Here is an 18,906-nt window from a genome sequence, read left to right as displayed (position 1 = left end):
CTCAGAAAAAAAAATTCCCTCATTATAGCAGCATAGCAGTAGTTCAAAGGCAAAGTGGGAACGCTGTCCTGTTACTATGGCTCTAACTGGCTTAAAGCCTGTATCATCACAGTGACTACTGTCACAATTCATCATACTTACACGCTGACCAACAGCCCAGCAACACAGTCATGCACACAGTCACATTGCCTGCCAACAGTGATGTCAATTATAGAATAGCCTCGGTGGACCATCAGCAAGCAACTGTGTCAAGTCATGAGCTTAGTGAGCTCAGATAAAAAGTTGATTTGCAGATCTTTTTAGACAAAAAAAAAAAACATAAGAGATGAAAATAACATTAAACTGCAGACAGAAAGCTAATGCAAAAAATATATACATACGACATGTAAATTAGCTTCTCTTGAGCTGATTCTTTTAAGTGAAGTAGGAGTGAGTTACCGACCTCAAAAGCTCACCAACTCTATTTTCAAGTCTATAAAGTTAAACCTCCTGCAAACCTTTCTCAGAGCACTGTACCACAATAGAGCTGTAGTAACTAGGTAACATGCAGTAAAATGTAGCACCAGCATGTACAGCTCTGAAAGTGACAGACAGGATTTTTAATTGAATTTAGAATTAGACTGGGTATGGAGAAAGGTGTGAGCTTACCAGACCTCTGTAGCTCCTCGCTTGAGGGAGCAGCTAGAGGCTACATTAGCATTTACTGGCGTAACACACTTGAATCCCCGGCTGAGCTGTCAGTGCTGGTCCATCCTATCCATCCAAGAGTCTTTCAGCAGGGCTGTGGATAATCATAGGCAACGGATGAATCCTAATCATTTTAATGATCTCCTTGACCGATCTTCCAGCAACTAGGACACTAAGATTAAATTATATATAGAGACCTCACATTCCCCAAAAGAAGAAGCCTTCCAGTCTCTGTGAAACTTAAAACTCTGATGATTAACCAACGACAGACTAAAATGTGAATATGTAACGTGTAACACCAGAGGTTGCACGTGCAGTACTTTATTGCACTATTGTACCAATTATTTATGAATTAAATCAATAGATTTTACCATTAAATTCTTAACATTATACAAAAAGAAGGACTGAAATATAAACCTCAAAGAGTATGAAGTGAGTGTCATCACTATTTGGAATCACTATGAGGAATGACGTGCTCTGCAGTGTGTGGCTGCTGTGTGAGGTAGGTCAGAGAACGACTAACCGCACTAAAGACTTGTTAAACCTCCCTTATCTGGAGTAGTGCAGCAAACACAAGTAGCAAATGTCTCTAACAGCTAAGTCAAGTCCTCTCCTTGTGCACTACTACCAAGACGTGTTGTTGGTTTATGCCTCAATGCTTCAACATGTGCAAGTGTGTGCGCATATTCCCATAAAAGTTGAGAAGGCAGTAAATGCAATATAGTAGGCGTATGCCTGTCTTTCCCAAAATATTAGCTGCCAGTAAATGCTATAAATGTAAATGAGTCCGTGTTACCTTTCCATATAACATGAACAGGCAGTGAGAACTATGATTCCGAAATTTCCAGTCAGTGTTCCTAAGCTCCAGACAGACACTGGAGGCAGACACACAGTCATCCTGTGAGTATACTGCCAAGTCTTCCAAGTGCATGCTTCACATCTGTTTGCTGTTACACGTATGCAAGCACACGCAGACAAAGCAGCGGACCGTACGAAAGGCACAAGCACACACTGACACCTACACTGGCACAGTTTGTTGCAAGAGAGGTCTGCAAACCCCACATAAACTGCCCGCACAAGTTCATGGACCAAAGCTGCAAGTACTGAAAAGAGTGTGAATATTTACAAATAAATATAATAAGAAGTTTGAAAATGAATTTTGAACACTTGAAATCGTGGAGAAGACTCGACCTCGCAGCTGAAGTTGTGTCTACTTCTGAGTTTTAGAAGTATAAAAAAGCAAATTAATCAGGCAGAATGACAAGTTTTATATATATTTCTTTGTATTCAAATTCATGTAAACAGGAAACAAAGGTATACACTCTACACATTTTCCCTTATACATTAACAGTCTTGAGGTGTAATTTCTCACTACTGGAAATGCATAGTCACAAACGCACACTTCTGGACTGTTTTAGCCTTTGAAGTCAGGAGTCAGTAAACCTCTGGGAAACTGGCTTTGATTCTCGCTCAGTCTCCACCCCTCACTTTGCAACTACAGAGAAGCTTTCCAAAAAGCCTCATTATAAAGTCAAGAGGGGAACTTCTAGTTAAAGTGATCTATTCAAAAAGGCCTTGGGCCTTTGTGTCAAGTTAAGTCCAAAGATTTCATCTTCTTTTAGGAAATACTGGCTCATTTCAAAAGCATCAGTCATTCGTTTCAGTCTATAAAAGCTTCCCATCATTTCAGCTCTCTTTCTCCCTATGACACACTGCACTGTTTGGGATTAAGACTGGGTTTTAGCAAAATGAGATATTCCGACTGCGAAATAGAGGAAGTCCATCATGCTTAGAGAAACAGAAAGGAAAGGAGAGGTACTCTGACATTTTGAGGGGGAAAAAACGACACATGCAGTTCTTTTTGTCATAGCTACTCAGTTCCTAATGTATTCATATATCCCTTCAGAAACAGCTGCAAATGCTAAAAAGAAAGAAAGAAAGAAAGAAAGAAAGAAAGAAAGAAAGAAAGAAAGAAAGAAAGAAAGAAAGAAAGAAATGCAGTTTATTTTTCTTTACCTCTAAAGATTGCAAAATTAGAAGGGATGAAAAGAGAACCCACTGGCTAAACAGAGGCAATCTATAATCATTCATCTTGACTAAAAAGGGAAGGTTTTGGATTCCCAGAGACAGTCAACAACAAAGACAGAAGACTTTGTATGCAAGCCACTATAACATGACTTATGAGAAAAGAGTCTGACAGTGCGCTAGGGTGTGATTAATATGCTCTAAGTTTATGTCACATCCATAGGAGGCTGAGGAAAAGGAGGGCATCCAGAGGGCAGCGTTGGCATCCTCAAGTGCTCAGCCTATATATATATATATATAAGCTGTGATGCCTGGGGGTAAAGTGGTCTGCATTCCACTGATGCAGCTTAAATGATGGATATCTTAGATGCCTACACTCAATGTCATGGTCTCTAGTTCTTAACAGCTTGCCTTGCCAGAGGGGGAATCTTAACACTCAACTTCTATCCTCACCTCCTTTGCCCCTTCAAATCCATGCAAGCCAGAAAATATACAGTTCGATTCCCATTCTTCTAGACATGCATCAGAAACAAAGAGCTACAATGGTTTTTCCCCATTGCACAGACTGTCAATTCTTTTCTTCAATTATTTAAAAAAAACAAAACAAAGGAAAAATAAGAATTTTTCTTGTTCATCTTGTTTATTTTCTAGTTTGCGTCATATTCACGACGTGTTACACAGCTGGGTACACAAATCAGGATTGAAACTAATAACTGCTCTTGTTGTAAGTTTATCCGTCGTTGATTTTCTCGACCAGCAACAATGACTACGGCAAGTTTTAGCTGCTCTGTGTCCTCAGCACTGCATGCAAAATTGATCTCTAGCTGGTAGTTTTTTTTTTCACCATTAAAATCCACTCTGATGATTTCACAGCATCAAAGACACGCACATTAAATATAAAAACAGTCTGCCTCTGCAGTTATTGTTCACCTGTCTTTTGAAAATTGGATGTGGGGTTGAAGTGTATTGCTGTGAATCGAGGACTATGTATTGGCATGCACGGTAGCAGGTAGCAAGTCTGCCAAAGGCATTAACCTGGCCTCAAGGCTCCACAGATCCCAATCTGATCGAGGATCCTGGATGTGCTGGAGAAAGTCTGATCAAAGATATGCTACATCCTAGTGCCAGACACCGCTGGGCCCCCCAGACAACTTGTGTACAGACTCCAGTGGGTTTGACTAGTTAGGCTGCAGTTTTAATGTTGTCTCTGGGCTTTGTAAATAGTAACAATGCATAAAAATGCTGAGTGCTTAATTAATTTTCCTTGTAAGTGGTAAATGCACTGGTTCTTATATAGCTCTTTTCTACTCTGAGTACTGAAAGCACTTTCGCAACTTGCCTCATTCACCCATCCACACACATTTATACTCCTATGGATTAGAAACACATACAAATTCACCCAGATAGTTTTGAGTAATCTTACAAAAATTCAACATACAACACTGAGAAAACACCTTCAACCTGCAGAGCAAAAGAAATTCCCTTTTCAACTGAAATGATGATCTGAAAGTTGATGGAGACAAGCCGGAAAATGAGAAGGCTGTATCTTCTGTTTCGACTGTTTCTTCGCTCCGACCCCCAACAATAAAGTTCAGCTTTCATTTGTTTGGCTGTATTCATATATGCATGTGTGTGCTTAAACATACACTGTCTGAACTCCAGGGCATGTGAACCCAAACTGTACAAATTATGTGAAGGAGCCTGAATTTTCAACGCCGAAACTATTTTTAAGCATCTTTACAGTTTATATTATGATGAGTCGTCTTGTATGAGTACAGTGCATGCGAGTGAAAGTAGGAACTTTCTTTCTTTGTGTATTTGTGTGTTTTGGCCTTGAACTATGGGAATGAGTTTATCAACAACAACAACAACAACGACGCAATCCAAGCCCTCCCTGAGGAAATGAATGTTAAAAGCCACTCTGGTTCCCATGAGCGCTCTGCCCACGCATACTGTCACTAGATTGTGTTGGTTTCTATTGTGAAACTCTATACAATGTTGCTACAAATAAACCCATATATCACTGCTTAATCACAACGTTACCATGACAAAATTGCAGAGTAATTACACACACGGGCCACATCAATGTAGTCAACATGCACTTCAGTGTTTCTGAGATGAATGCTTCAGAACTCAGTCTTTAATCAGGTTGCAATGAGAAAGTAGAGACTGGGAAAGCCAGTACATGGGGTTGTATTATTATTCTAATTGTAGGTCATTTTAATGTTTAGTATGTATGCATGCCACACTCTCTGTGACTTATAAACATACTTTTGCAATCTAGCTTTACAAATTACCACAGTGGGTATGTGCACTAAACTAAACGGCACCAAGCATGACTGATCAAAAACAGAGCCATTTTATGTGCACACTATTGCATAAAACAAGTACGGCTAAAACTAAATCTAGATGTTTTCAATCAAGAAGCTTTTGCTAATTAACCACAAACACAAAACCTTTGCTAGCCTTAAAGAACTATTTCACTGCAGCCATGCTGGCATGAAAAATTGGTAAACGCAGGTGTTACTAATGACATTAATGTAGGATCTGTTCCATTTAGGTACAAAACCCTGCTAATGTGATTAGTAACATCTGTCTTTACCTATAATTTCATGCTGTGAAATAGGTCTATTGTTCCTAAAGGATCAGTGTGCACATTTGTCCAACATTAAAGGCCTCTGTAAATGCCAGTAATTCCCTTTATTAATGGCTACAAACAGCTGTGAGGGACAGCAAGCTTTTAGTGCCACAAAATGTAGCAGAAATATTTAAAATTAGGGTAAATTAGAGCCCTTGCTTTGGATTAGTATTTAATACCAGGTGATATACTGACGGGTTGATAACAACAGAGAAAATACTTAGTGTATATTACTGCTGTAACCGTCATGCTCCATGAATATTGTGAGCACATATAAATTAATTATCAACATGTGAAAAAGAAAGTTTTCATATGCTTCTCTACACCTCTGCTGCTTCTACAGGAATTAAAAGGGTAAGTGGGAACCAGAAAAACATCATCAGCAATACAGATTTGGCATTTTGCAGGTCTGAAGCATTCAGGTGTGTGTTAACACAATGTCACAATCTTCCCAGGAGTCACAGGAAGTTTACGCCAAGGTCAGTCTGCGCAATGCTCAAAGAAACTGATCAAGAACTACATCTTAGACTCTACAGGCCTGAGTTCGCATGTTAAATGTAAAAGCTAATGACAGTGCATACAGAAAAAGCTTGAATAATTATGGTTGGAAGGAACAGATGACCACTAAAATAGAGATGTTTGGCCATGATGCACAGTGCCATGTTTGGTGAAAACCCAAACACAGCATATCGGCATAAAAACCTCATACCAATCAACAACTGACTGTTTGTTTTGCAGCCACGGTACTTGAGCATCTTGCAGTCATTGAGTCAATCATGAATTTCTCTGTAAACCAAAGTATTCTAGAATAAAATGTGAAGGCATCTGTCTGACAGCTTAAAAGCTTTGTCCAAACCGGGTCATAACAGGGCAATGATCCAAACAGGCCAGGAAATCTACAAAAGATTGGCTGAAAAAGAAAATAATCAAGGTGTTGCAACAGCCCAGTCAAAGTCCAGACCTCAGCCTGACTGAAATGCTGTAATGGGAGCTTAAGAGAGCCGTGCATAAACGAATGCCCACTGTAAGGAATGAAGCAGTGCTGTAAAGACGAGTGGGCCAAAATTCCTTGACAATGATGTGAGAAACTGATAAAGTCAGGTCTTGTGTGGAAAAAGCTCAGTTAGACAGCTCTAGTGGTTATCTTCCAAATAACAGATGTGGATACAAAATCTTCCCTTTGTGTTAATATGCCTCCCCTATGAGTCAGCAAGCAAACACTAAGCAAAGAGGGAGTTTGCAAAACTCTCTGTTGCACATTGCAGCTGGGACTGGATATATTACAAGCTGTACTGTTAACTGTGCAGAGAGTGACAATGGCTGACTACAGATAAAAGGGTGATCTGCTTGAATTGAATTTAGCTTCCACATCATGCGTCCTAAAAAGAAAAAAAAAAAGAACAAAGCCAATGAAGCTGCAAAGAAATCAAAAAAAAATGAAAGAAAGATGGGCAGCAAAGAAAGATTGTACAGGCTGTACGTTGAGTGTGCAGGTGATACAGCCACAGCTGCAGATGTACAGCAAGCTTTGATTCACTGCAGTTCAAACACATAGCAGGAGAATCACCTCACTGATGAAAGAGCGCCAGTGATATCAAACTACCACATCTTGGCTCTCCCAGGCCCACACACACACACAAACACACAGAAATTATAAACTGAGAGTTCTTAGAGAAAAAAAAGTGAAAGCATGGAGATATTTACACCAGCATTAAGACAAATGGGTGCAGGTATGTGCAGCAGTTCTTACATCCCCTACTGTACATGGACAAATATTGTATAGACACACACACATACCATTATTCAGCTTGGATCAAAGACAGTGACTGTAAGGTCTCTGCTGTTTATCTCCCTAAGGGGATTGTGCCTAGACAGATGAGAAGTCAAAAGGAAGAAGATATGGGGTGAATTTTTTTATTTTTTTTAAAAAATGGACTAACAGTGTTCAGTCAGAAAACAGATGATGGAGATGTGGGAGACAGAATAAAAAAGCAGGAGGAAGCACAGAAAGGGGGGAAACAGACAGAATGAGAGCGAAAGAGTGAGAGAGCAAAGGGCATAGCAGACATGGTTACTCATATAAAACGAGTCGAAATCAGTTAAACTTGTGTGTCCTCTTTCCTTTTATCTGTTAAGTCTGCTTCAAGACCAGTGAACCAACTAGAAAAATGGGAGTGACAAGCTATCATCCAGCTGCCAAGAGAATTTTAAGTAGACCGTAAGGCTAAAATGCCTCATTCCCAACAGATGGACTTCAGCGAATAAACAGGCTTCCTGAATGTAAAAAGGACAGAAAAAAGGAAAAAAACAAGCTGATATTGTGTTTTATTGTCAGTAAATGTCGCTCATTATTTCAGGCAAAAGGGTTTAAGAATCAAAGAAACTCCAGGGCACATTTCCAGGCACACTTACAGAAGCAAGCAATGACAGGTGTGACCCATCTCAGAGGTTTTTTTAATAGTCTGAAAGGCAAAAATCACAAGAAATTTCAGGGCTTTTGCAAAACGGAGCCTTACCGCGCTACCCATCACACCAAACCCATCTAATTTTTATAATGAATCCACTTAAAGTCTGAAAAATATTTTCCACCACTGGTAAGATTTTATCCAAATTGTAGCTCTGCTTAACAGAGTCGGGGAAGTGCTTCTGATGGCTTTCCAATACATTAGAAAGAAAGAGGAAGACGGAAAACAAAAAAAAGGATTTGAGGATTTTGTGGGTCTCAGCTCTCAGCACGACACAGCTCTAACTATCAGTTGAAGTTGCTCTCATCTGTCTGGTGTCTGTGCAAGTCTGTCTCACAGTGGGGATCCAGCACTGTCTGTAGCCATGGAAACCACAAGGATGTAGCTCTGACAGTCATAGCACTATTATACAGATGCCCCCCTCCCTCCAACCACATACGCACACTCACAAGGAAAATCCAATGATCAAAGTAACAGCGAAGTCACATTTTGTGTCCTCGAGAGTCTGCTGCGACTTTGCCGCTTTACTTGTTGTATTAAAAGAAACTTTAGAACCATATTTGTTTTGGATGACAGGATGATCTCTCGTGCTTCTGCTGCAGCTCTGCTTCACATTGATGCAAGTACTGAGTCCTCCGCTGCTGGCAAAGAAGCAACTCCACAAGGGTTGTTCAAGTTCAACGAGTAGCTCAAGGGCATCTTGACCTGTTTACTTTATGGCTGTTTACTCTGCTCACCCAGTCTTCCCCTGCTTTTCTAAAACCAGCTCACTTGTAGTTATGTACCCACAGCAACAGCTACAGCCACCCAACCTTAAAAACTTCTCCCCGAGAACCCCAGCCAAGAAAAATGAGCCACAGAGGTAATAACCTTCTACCTCACGGAGCAGAAATGCTGTGGCAACACAGTTCTGTTAGTAGCAAACAAACCATTTTGTACAACATACTGTATAAGAGTCAATCAGTCTAATTAAAATACAAGCTACAGGGCTTTATGAAGGTGGGAAAATGATTTGGTTAAGAGCCAGTTGGTTGCTCAGAGGACAATAAGAGCAGTGAAAACGACAGGGAAGACAGAAGTGTGAGAAGTGAGACAGAAAGGAAGAAAAGGAGGCACCAAATTAAGTGCTGAAGTTGCAAAGAGGTGGTCAGAGTAGATAGCGGGCATAGAAAGGCCAGGAAATGAGTGGTACACTTTAAGCAACAAATGTGACGTATGGCTTACATAAATGAGGATTTTGGAGCCTTAGTCACCATTAGCTTTTTTGTATTGTGAAATAAGACGGAAAACATGATGCTATAGTTGAATTATATATACGCAAAAATTCCAGCAGATGGAAATTATGCAAGCGCTGTGAAATGAAGGTTTACCCTTTCATCACAGAAACACAGCTGCTGCAAATCACGTCATGTAAAATATTCTCTAAATGCCATAAAATCAGCAGATCTACATGAGTTTACCTAATGTTTGCTAAAGATTACTTTGTTATGAAGCTTTTTCACACACACACACACACACACACACTTAAAGCCACTAGTGGTCAGACTGGCAGGCAGGAAAGAAGCTTGAATGTGCTGGGATTTGACCAGTTTACCGTATACAGGCTGCCAAAAATCCACCACACACACACATACACTAAAACACATACCACTGCTTCATCCAACCACAACCTTAAAGTGTGTGTGCCTGTACATGTCTATCTATGCGCTCCTACTGTATATGCGACCTCGTCTTTGTGTGTGTACGCAGGCCTGGATATCTATATTTACTGTGTGTGTCTCTGACTGAGTGACTGTGCTGGCGTCCTAAGTGTCTATGTACAGGAGTGGAGAGTTAGAGACACACTATAAACAATATAGGGACTCCCTTGGCTTGTGTTTACTGACCAGGATAAAGGCTGTCATTCCTCTCTCAGCACCAACCTACTTCCGCCTCCGTACAACTAGAAAGAGGGAGAGGTGCACTTAAGCCTTGGCAATGTCAGAGCGATGTTATCTTGCCAATAAAGCTTCTTGAATGGATTTAGATTAAACTGAGGGGAAAAAACAAGAGCGGGCACTGGTGAATTTGGGTCGTCTCTTCCTCAGAAAGACTTCCGCCCTTCTCCTCCTCCCCTTCTTCTCTTCCAAACTTGCATGTTAATGTACTTACAGCTTGCAGGACCTTAACTCTGTCCCGAGACACAGGTTGGCATAAAAAACAAGAGCCTGAAATAATCTCTCCCCCTAGTTCCCTGGCGGTATTTTAGTGGGGAAGCAAATTCCCAATGGTAGATCGAATTATTTACCCACATTTCTGTCTTTCCAATTCCCTCACCCTGTGAGTTTTTCTGGCAGCCTTTCCTTAACGTCTCTGTGCTTCTCTTTCTAACTCGCCATTTCTCCATTTTTTCCCCTCTTGTCTTTGTCCATCTGTGGTAGCCAGTGAGACACATGGTCTACCCACACTGACCGGTTAAACACCCCTTTGCCTCTGTCACTTAGTCAGCCTGTCTGCTATACAGCTCAGGGTATTGCAGGCCAAGCCATCGCACTGAATGAAGGGGCAAAGGTGCACAAAGTCTCCTCATGATGTCACGGACGCGGATGTGCCTCATGACATTTTGACAGTCTTTTCCTGCTGTCTTGTTTACCTTCCAAGACTGTTATTTCAACAAATTTACACCTTGAATGAGTGCAACCACTCTATAAACTCAAAACAATTCTCATAAATGCACCTTAATGCAGCACAGGCTTCAATTGTTTCCACTGTAAGAGAACCTAAAAGAGGGGAGGTAATGAAAAGAGCAGGAGAATCAAAACAAGCATAAAAAGCTGCAATAAAATATTTTTAGCCTCAAACCCATTCATGTCTGGAACTAGGGCCAAGAAGAACCACACCACCATGACTATGAATGGTCCTGTTAGTCTCTCTCTTTTACTTTCTCGCTTGGCAAGTGCCCTGCCACTGGAGGAATGCCTGGTTTGTATTCAGATGTGCGTGTAAATGCACGTATGTGTGACAGTGCGTAGAGTCTGGACAAAGAGCTCCAGTGTGGACAACAGGACACAATCAACCACTCAATGGATAGCCATTAACTCATCACACACAAATGCACACAAATGCACACACAAATTCCAGAGTTCACAGATGAGAAGCAGCGACATTCAGAACCAACCAGCCAATGAGCACGAGCGCGCTTTACTGCGGCTACAATGGAGCCAGTCAATGGGGCTGTAGAGTGATTGTGGGAGATCTCTGAATTACCGTGTCAGGATCTTCATCACTTTCTCACTAATCTTCATCCTCTCTCCCTCAGCCTCTTTTTTATTTTGTCCTACTTCCTTTTTCCCAGGGTGGATCTCTCAGTGGTTAAAGGTAGCTAGGAGAGGCCACTGGGCACAGTCCACCTCCCACTCGCTTGTGTATGAATCACTCCATTGTGGCTGTGCTCTATTCCGAACGCTGTTGCTTTCAATTTTAGAACTCTTCTGTTTGGCCTTATTTTGACAACCACATGCTAATTATGTTTTTGTTTTTATTGTTGTTCCCTGTTTGAACAGTCATAAATGATTTAAATCTATTTGCATGCATGTAGGACTTTTTTTTTAGTCACACAAAGGTTTACCGAGTATTGTTATCAACTTTGTAATTATACTGTTGTCTAATTATAATGACCACTGTCATGGAAACACTACACCATAACACAAACCTGCCGGTAGCCAGTATAACCCTACCTTTACCCCTTTGATTGCAATCTCCTCAGTTGCTTCTATCTGGATTTCTCTTTCCTCATTTCTCTGAGTTGCTAGCTTTCAGAAATCAAGCCATAAAATAATTGTATGCCTTCCAAAAAAAACCCAAAAAACAATTAACTATTTGGACGGCACTTGAGCACCTGAAGGCAAAAGGCTGTGGTTACTAAACTGAGTAACTTCAGCTTATTGACATGCAGCTTCCCCAAAACACCCACACCCACTTCTCATTATCACACTCACACTTTCCCTGTCATGTCTTAATTTTTAGCAGCCGGCAGTGTTACACGGAATATAAGACGACCACCCACCTACCCACACACACACTAGACACATGTTTCTGGGAAATGTGAATGAATGTGTCACAAAAAAAGGCCATGAAGACACTCAATACAATACGGCCTTGTGCTACAATGATGAGTTACACAGCTTTGTGTGTTAGTGTGTGTGCACGTGGGTGTGTGTGCTTGCACAACCAAGGGCAGGCAAGCGCATGTGGGTGCAGAGAGCTACATAAATCACACTCTGAATCAATTAGAAAGCATAAATGTGAGAAGGCCAACAGCAGTCGGTGTCCTGGTACTCGGTTTAATGTTGGCTTGACTACAGACACACCACACCCTCACCATCCCACCACGTGCGTGCACACACACATCCAGACTTAAAGCCAGACACAAACACTCAGAGAGTTTGGGTGTGGATGTGATGTAACTGATAATTTTGCATGAAAGTAATCCAAAAATGAAATGTGATTAACATTTTCATGCCACTGGATTCTTTCTTCTCTTTATATGGCTTATAAACAGTGATTCGCACACAGCAGCTGTCTGACAGAGAGCTGAACACTGGATGAGGATCTCGTTTTGACTTTTAAAAAAGTTTTTGCGTGCCTATGTTAGTTCAAACACAGTTTTCTTTTGTATTTCTTTCCTGTTACATAACCAACTAGACTCCTATTATATACCATCTTGCATGTTTGTGAGGATTTAGCATTCACAGAGTCACCAAACAAATGCATTTACTGAGTGTATGTTGTTAAGAGAACAGTGTCTACTATTGGAGGTAATTTCACTATTTAACAATACAAAACACTAATTAAAAAGAGATGTAGGTTTACAGAATTCTGCATGAGAAGAAACAACAAAAGTGAAAAACTGTGTAATGTGCAATACACATTTTTTATGTCCATCAGTGTTACTGTTACTTTTTTAAAAAAAAAAAATGCTTTAACGTGTTGTATTTTCACAAAGTTATAAAAAACAGATTAAAGAACAGGCGTGTCCTGGTTCTGCCCCCAGGGTCTCCACCCAGTTGGACTCACCTCAGTCAGGAGGCAACCTGGAGAATAAATCCCTAGGGTGGTGTAGGAATAACTCTGACTCAAACCCCACAGCCTGTCCATGGATGGATGGATGAATGCATGGATGGATGGGTTAAAGAACCAGTGGTCAAAACAGAGTCAAAAGACTGAAAGACCCTCACTTCTACTTTTTCTTTTTAAAACACAGGATACAAAGGCTTCCCCAAACTGCAGGAGCACCTTTATTTAGACCTTTCTGGTTACTAAATGCCTTGAGCTACTCAAATTCCACAATCTTACTTTGCAGCAGAGGCCTCCAAATCCTAATTCAGTTAAATCTTGATGAAATTAGTAAGGTTAGTTTCTCAGAGCTCTAAAATCTCCCTCCTGAGCTGAAAGAGGCAAAAATAGCCCTAGAGTAATAGCACAAGAACAGCGCACGACACCCGATGAAAGTTTAATGGACATTCCCTCTGAATGCATTGTTAAAAAAGTCAAATGAAAAGAAAGCTTAAAAAAAAAACAAAAAAAAAAACACACACACTTATAGGTAATATAACACCCCACTCACATCCCACACCTCTGAAAATAAATAATCCTAAAATCCAATCTAGCCCCGGAGACAAGTTTAATCAAATAAAGTTGCATATTTTTATATAGCGCAAATCCCCAAATGCAAATCTGAGTTTTCAACAAATTGCAAAAATAACACCTTCCATCCTCAGCTTGGATAATGACGAGTTCCTCAAAAATCCTCTCTAACAATGGAAAAAACAAGGTACTGTAAAAAATAATAATAATTGCATCGCTCATAAAGCACAGACATAATCAATGAGAGTAGAGGAATTCACACAATTAGTAGTCATATTTGTGGCTTTTCAGACATATGGAATATTAGCATCATATATAAACATCATATGCTCACATCAAACTCTCTTTGTCAAATTCCCACAGGTGATTTATATTCAGAGTTAATCTGTTATTTGTTGCCTTTGCCTTGGTAACAAGAGATGTTGTACTTAATACCTAAAACAGCTATAAATAGAACAAACATGAACAAGAATCAAACAGGACAGTGTGAGTCTGCAGTTTGTGACTCAGCCCACTGAGCCAAGCTACATCTGTCTGTGTGAACCCACCACAACCACATTTATTACTAAATTACATCAGGACACTCCCAAAGTACTCCAATGGGGATATTGTTGCTAGGCACTTACTGTCCTTCTACGCCTATGTGAGAACTGGACGAAAACCAGATTAATATCACACACCCTTAGTAGTGCGCACAAAAATACATACACACACACGGGCAAAGATACACACACACAGGCACCTGTGAAAAGACACACATCTGTGAGGGGAGAAATCGCATAAATACAGTTCCAAACTCTCTCTCGCCTATCCGCCCACCGTTCCACTCAAAGTAGGTGATCAACTTACAGAGAAGTTAAAATAATTAATAGTTAGAATAATAACAAACCAATCTCCTTTGCAATATGCAGGTGAAAGGAAAGGAGAGGAAGGGACGAGGACTGTATTCACTTGAATAATCATCAAATGTACACTTTCAAATGATGGATTAAGATAGAATAGGACAGGAAATTTCAGCTTCTCAGTATCAAGAACTGTAACACTTTGGAATCATTTAATATAAAAGGAAACAACCGTCGCTAATCAGTGAAGAGAGAAGAACCCAAACTGCTCGGCCTCTCTCACGCCCTCACACTTACTTTATACTAGTGGTGAATATATGTAGAGCCTGCGGTGCAGTTTACTCTGATGCCATACCTGTGCAGGCTTTGACGCTAACATATAGCTACATTTCTAGGGAGGTACATGTCAGGTTATAGTGCAGGGTTTCAAAAGGGTCTGCGGTTACAGAGTACCTGTTGTGTATAAAGTATTATTCCCCTGTTAAGTGTGAATGTACTAATTATCCTCCTGTGGGTTGAGACTCAGACACACTATTGGAAAAGTATTTGACCACACCTCTTAATCTTCCAATGTTGGTGTTTTCAGGCCCATTGCCTCAGTTGTATAAAATCATAATGCCTTTACAAACATTTGTGAAAGAAGGGCCATTCTAAAGAGATTGCATGAAATTTCTTCCCTCCGAGATATTTTATGATCAACAATAAGCGGTATTACAAGGTGGAAGTGATTAGAAGCCTGATCAACTTAATCACAAAGTGGCAGCCCATGTAAAGTTGCAGAGCAAGTTCAGAGTGAGTGGTGTGGCATATAGTGTCTAAAAGTCATTAAAATCACTGCTGACCCAACAACTGCAGAGCTCCAAATCTCCGGGTTTTCAAGACCAAGCAGCTCATGTACATGTAATGTGTAGGTGGCCCAGTTCTTTTGTAGTGTAAGTTTACCCATTGATTCAGGCCATGACCTAACTAAACATCACATTTCACAAGGGGAAAGCATTGCTCAGCCCACTGGTGACAAGAAGAAAAACATGCACATGCAAATTTTATTTGTTCTCTCAATAGTATTCATTCTATTAAATGTGTTCTAACACACACACTTACACAAGAGATATGTTATAAATTGATGTGTTGGCTCTAAAAATGAACTCAACAATTATTTGAAACGAATGAAAAATATTGTTTATTAAATCAACAAAGTGATGCGTTGTTGCAGTCCCAGTTAGACCTAAATTAATACACTGGTCTGTCACAGATATATAGTATTGATGTATATGCTGTCCAATGCATGCTGATATAAAAACTGTTTGTGAACCTTTTCAACAAAAGAAGATGCAGGAAAAGACACTAGAAGTAATTTACGTTATTGCACGTTGTTTCCAGTGTGCACAGCTTCACAATCTCAGTGTGTACAGCTGCTAATTAGTATGACAAAGAAACTACTGTAAAGTAAAAGAATGACTCCACAATTTTCTCTCTCACATATAACTATAACAACGTGCATGCATGTTTCAAAGGTACATCGGCCAATGTATCGATAAACTTTAACTCCCTAAAAAATAGTCAGGCTCTTCTTTTCTGAAACAGATCAAGTATCAGACGAGAACAATTCATATTTAAAATAAAAAATATCAATGTCCTTTCTAAATTTGCTAGTTCCCGGTCTGCTTAGTTACAGTTATGCCAACTAAATTTGAACACAAAAGGAATCTCGTGCATATACTGCATATTTTTTTGCCAAAAGTTATGAGTCCAACATTGCTGTGCGGTTCTGTTTTGAATTTACTGCGGTCGGCTAGTGTTTCTTCACCTTAACTTACTAAATCATTAAAGGAGTTTCAAAATCAGCTTGAGCATAGAAAGGAAAAGCTGAATTTGTGCCTCCTTTCCATTCACAACACACACACAAAACAGGAAATCTTTACATTTGAAAAGCCAAGCCCTGAGACTCTTAACGAGTCAATTACTTACTGAATACAATAACTTAAATTAAAAAGATATATATGAAAAACAAATATTTTACGTCTGTCACTGATGATTAGAACAAGATAAGTATGTGAAAATGTGACAAGGTCTGGTGATGCAACACACATACACACACACACACAAACATCCACATTCCCAAGAGTTCAAGCAGAGCAGTCTTTGTGGCCTTTAAAGAGTCAGTGTGTCCAGCCAGGCTCGAGTTACGGCAGACAAGATCCTCTCATTCCTTCGCCCTCTCTATTTCTCTCTCTAACACACACACACACACACACAAACACAAATTCTTACATCCATCATCTTACAGACACATCCAGTGAACAGGCCAGGGAGCCACAAGAAAGAATTGGTTTGTTGCTCCCCTCTCTGACTCATTCCTACCACTCTCCACTCTACAATAAAAGGAATAGCTATACAACTGACAGGCTATATATCAAGCCCTAGACTGTGTTGATTGCTTATACGGTCCTTCAGAAATGCATCCCTATGAGCATCTCCGTGCTCATAGGGATGAAGAAATAATAATTTTCAAAGCCTGGAATAAGGAATATAACAATAAAAGCGTTTCTGCTGTGACTAATGGACTTTTATATCTAAGCTGTTCACTTCCAGCAATAAGTTGAATCAGTATTTTGATAAACACCTATAGAACTACTTAGAAAACAAGATAATACAATTACACACGCGTGCATAGCTGGGACTGAAATCAAATGGTGAAGTAGATGCAAGGAGATGACGCGTGTACTGCAAAGCATCAATGAGAAAAAACACACTCTGACAATGTCACAGGTGGGAAAGTGCTATTTGTGGGTTTTTAAAATAAAGTGTCTTTCAGGTGTGTAAGCTACAGCGGGCTTCAAAGGGCACAAAAATCAAAGAACTGAGGTCATTACGGGTCATCACTAAAAGAAAAGGCAGGAATTATAACAGAAGATGCCTCTCATAGTGTGTGTGCTTATGTGCATGTGTGTGTGTGTCACATCTATTCTAGGAGAATACCGGGGGAGAGACCCTGTGACTGACCCCCACCTCACAGGATATGACAGGATATCGCCGCAGTGGAACGGACACACAAAAATATATGCACACAAACAAACACATTATGGGAGTGTCGTTTCCATATTGGAGACACGTTATAGTAATAACCAGCAATTTTTGGTTTAAAAATGTTTCACGCGTGTATTTCCGCGTGAAAGGTGCTATAGGAGTAAACATTTATTTAACAATTATGCACTGTGCACTCAGAAAAAAGGGATTTTACATAAATCCTTTAATTAGTCGTTTTCTGTGAGGCTCTTGGACTCCCAACGTGGGGGAAATCGTTTATAGTACCCAGAGCATCATAAATACGATCAAAATAACTTACAGAATTGCTTTTAAATCCAGAAGTTAAGTTCACTTACGCCACAAAGTCAAGTTACCTGAGCGCTTCAGCAGCTTTCCCGCAAGGTTTCACTCACAGCTTCCGTGCTGTTTGCAGCGGGCAGGTTCAAAGATCCGCTACAATCTGCGCGTCCAATCTCCAAACTTCCTTTCACACGACTGGAGGATCCCCCCACTGAAGTGAAAGGGCACTTGTGCGAATTTGCACGCACCATTACGCGCGCGCAAAGACAAATACCCCAATAAACACGCCCCAGTTATGAAAAACCCCGCAGCTGATGGTACAGGCGACCCCCCCTCACCACCCTTACAATGCAGCGGGGACGGCGGTAATCGCACGGTAAAGTTTTCCAAACAGGGACAAGGGAAAGCGCTCATTCTGACCGCATCGCTTACCTTCGTCTCCCCTCCTTAACTCCTTCAGCCGTTTCCAAACTCTGTCACGACAAGGCTCGACGCAGACTGCGAAACCGAACAGCCGCTTTTCGGGTAGCCGGGTAAGAGCGGAGAAAGCATACGGAGGTTTGCTTCAACACGCAGAGGCTCCGTGTGTGTGTGACAGAGAGGGATTGTGTGTATGCGTGTGTGAACGCTCATGGAGAGAATGAGCAGAGAGAAGAGAGCCGGGGAACTTAGGGGGGAGTTCCCGTGAACATACCGGCGGGGCGGGGGCTCCGGCAGAGTGACGGCTGGCTTACGTTTGCAGCTCTGTAGCAGCCTGGATAGGATATTAGTAACCCAGGTTACCAGCGTTCAAAAGTAGCCAGGATACGTGTATTTACACAAGTATACGCAGTATTCATGCATCTGCTTTTGACGTGTGCTGTTTTACGTCGTATTTCTTTTTCTTCTGTATTTTATCACTTTTCTGCATATCTAATGTGCACCTATAGTTAAAACATATGAGATTACAAATTATTATTATAATACCCATTTTTAATCAGGGCTGAAACCACACTGTATTTTTATGATCAATATGCTGATGGGTTTCTTAGCTGATTAATGCTTTGGGCTAGCACAGGAAAGTCAAACATAAGCCCCGAGGGCCAGAATGGGCCAGGCAACGATTCCAATCCGGTCCACTGGACAGCTTCTGAAAATGTGAGGGAGTGCATAGATTTTGAACTTTTAACTTTTAAACAAAGTAATTAACTAACAGATAAACAATTAAATAACAGGAAAATTCTGTTTTTCCACTATTACAGTGAGACTGCAGTTTTTTGTTGTGTTTTGTTTTGTTTTTTGTTTCTTTAAGGACATT

General features: G+C 40.5%; 1 protein-coding gene across 3 annotated transcripts in view; it reads right to left on the bottom strand.

Annotated features, from left to right (window-relative positions):
- The window catches only part of ppp2r3a (protein phosphatase 2, regulatory subunit B'', alpha), a 61,799-nt gene extending 43,458 nt beyond the window's left edge, over positions 1-18,341 (bottom strand). The window contains exons 1-2 of one of the 3 annotated variants that reach the window (XM_084915821.1): positions 18,042-18,341; positions 649-781 (exon numbers count right to left, since the gene is read on the bottom strand). The gene's annotated coding sequence lies outside the window, so the exon portion shown is untranslated. Of the gene's footprint in view, positions 1-648; positions 782-17,683; positions 18,021-18,041 lie in introns of those variants that run through there. The other 2 variants (XM_084915820.1, XM_084915822.1) reach the window with 2 other exon arrangements.
- Positions 18,342-18,906: the final 565 nt, after the last annotated feature.

The sequence above is a fragment of the Perissodus microlepis genome, chromosome 19 (assembly GCF_051167445.1).
Source record: "Perissodus microlepis isolate ML-2025 ecotype Zambia chromosome 19, ASM5116744v1, whole genome shotgun sequence".
Lineage (NCBI taxonomy): Eukaryota > Metazoa > Chordata > Actinopteri > Cichliformes > Cichlidae > Perissodus > Perissodus microlepis.
The sequence above is the reverse complement of the archived record's forward strand: the minus strand, read 5'-3'. Positions and strand labels throughout refer to the sequence as shown.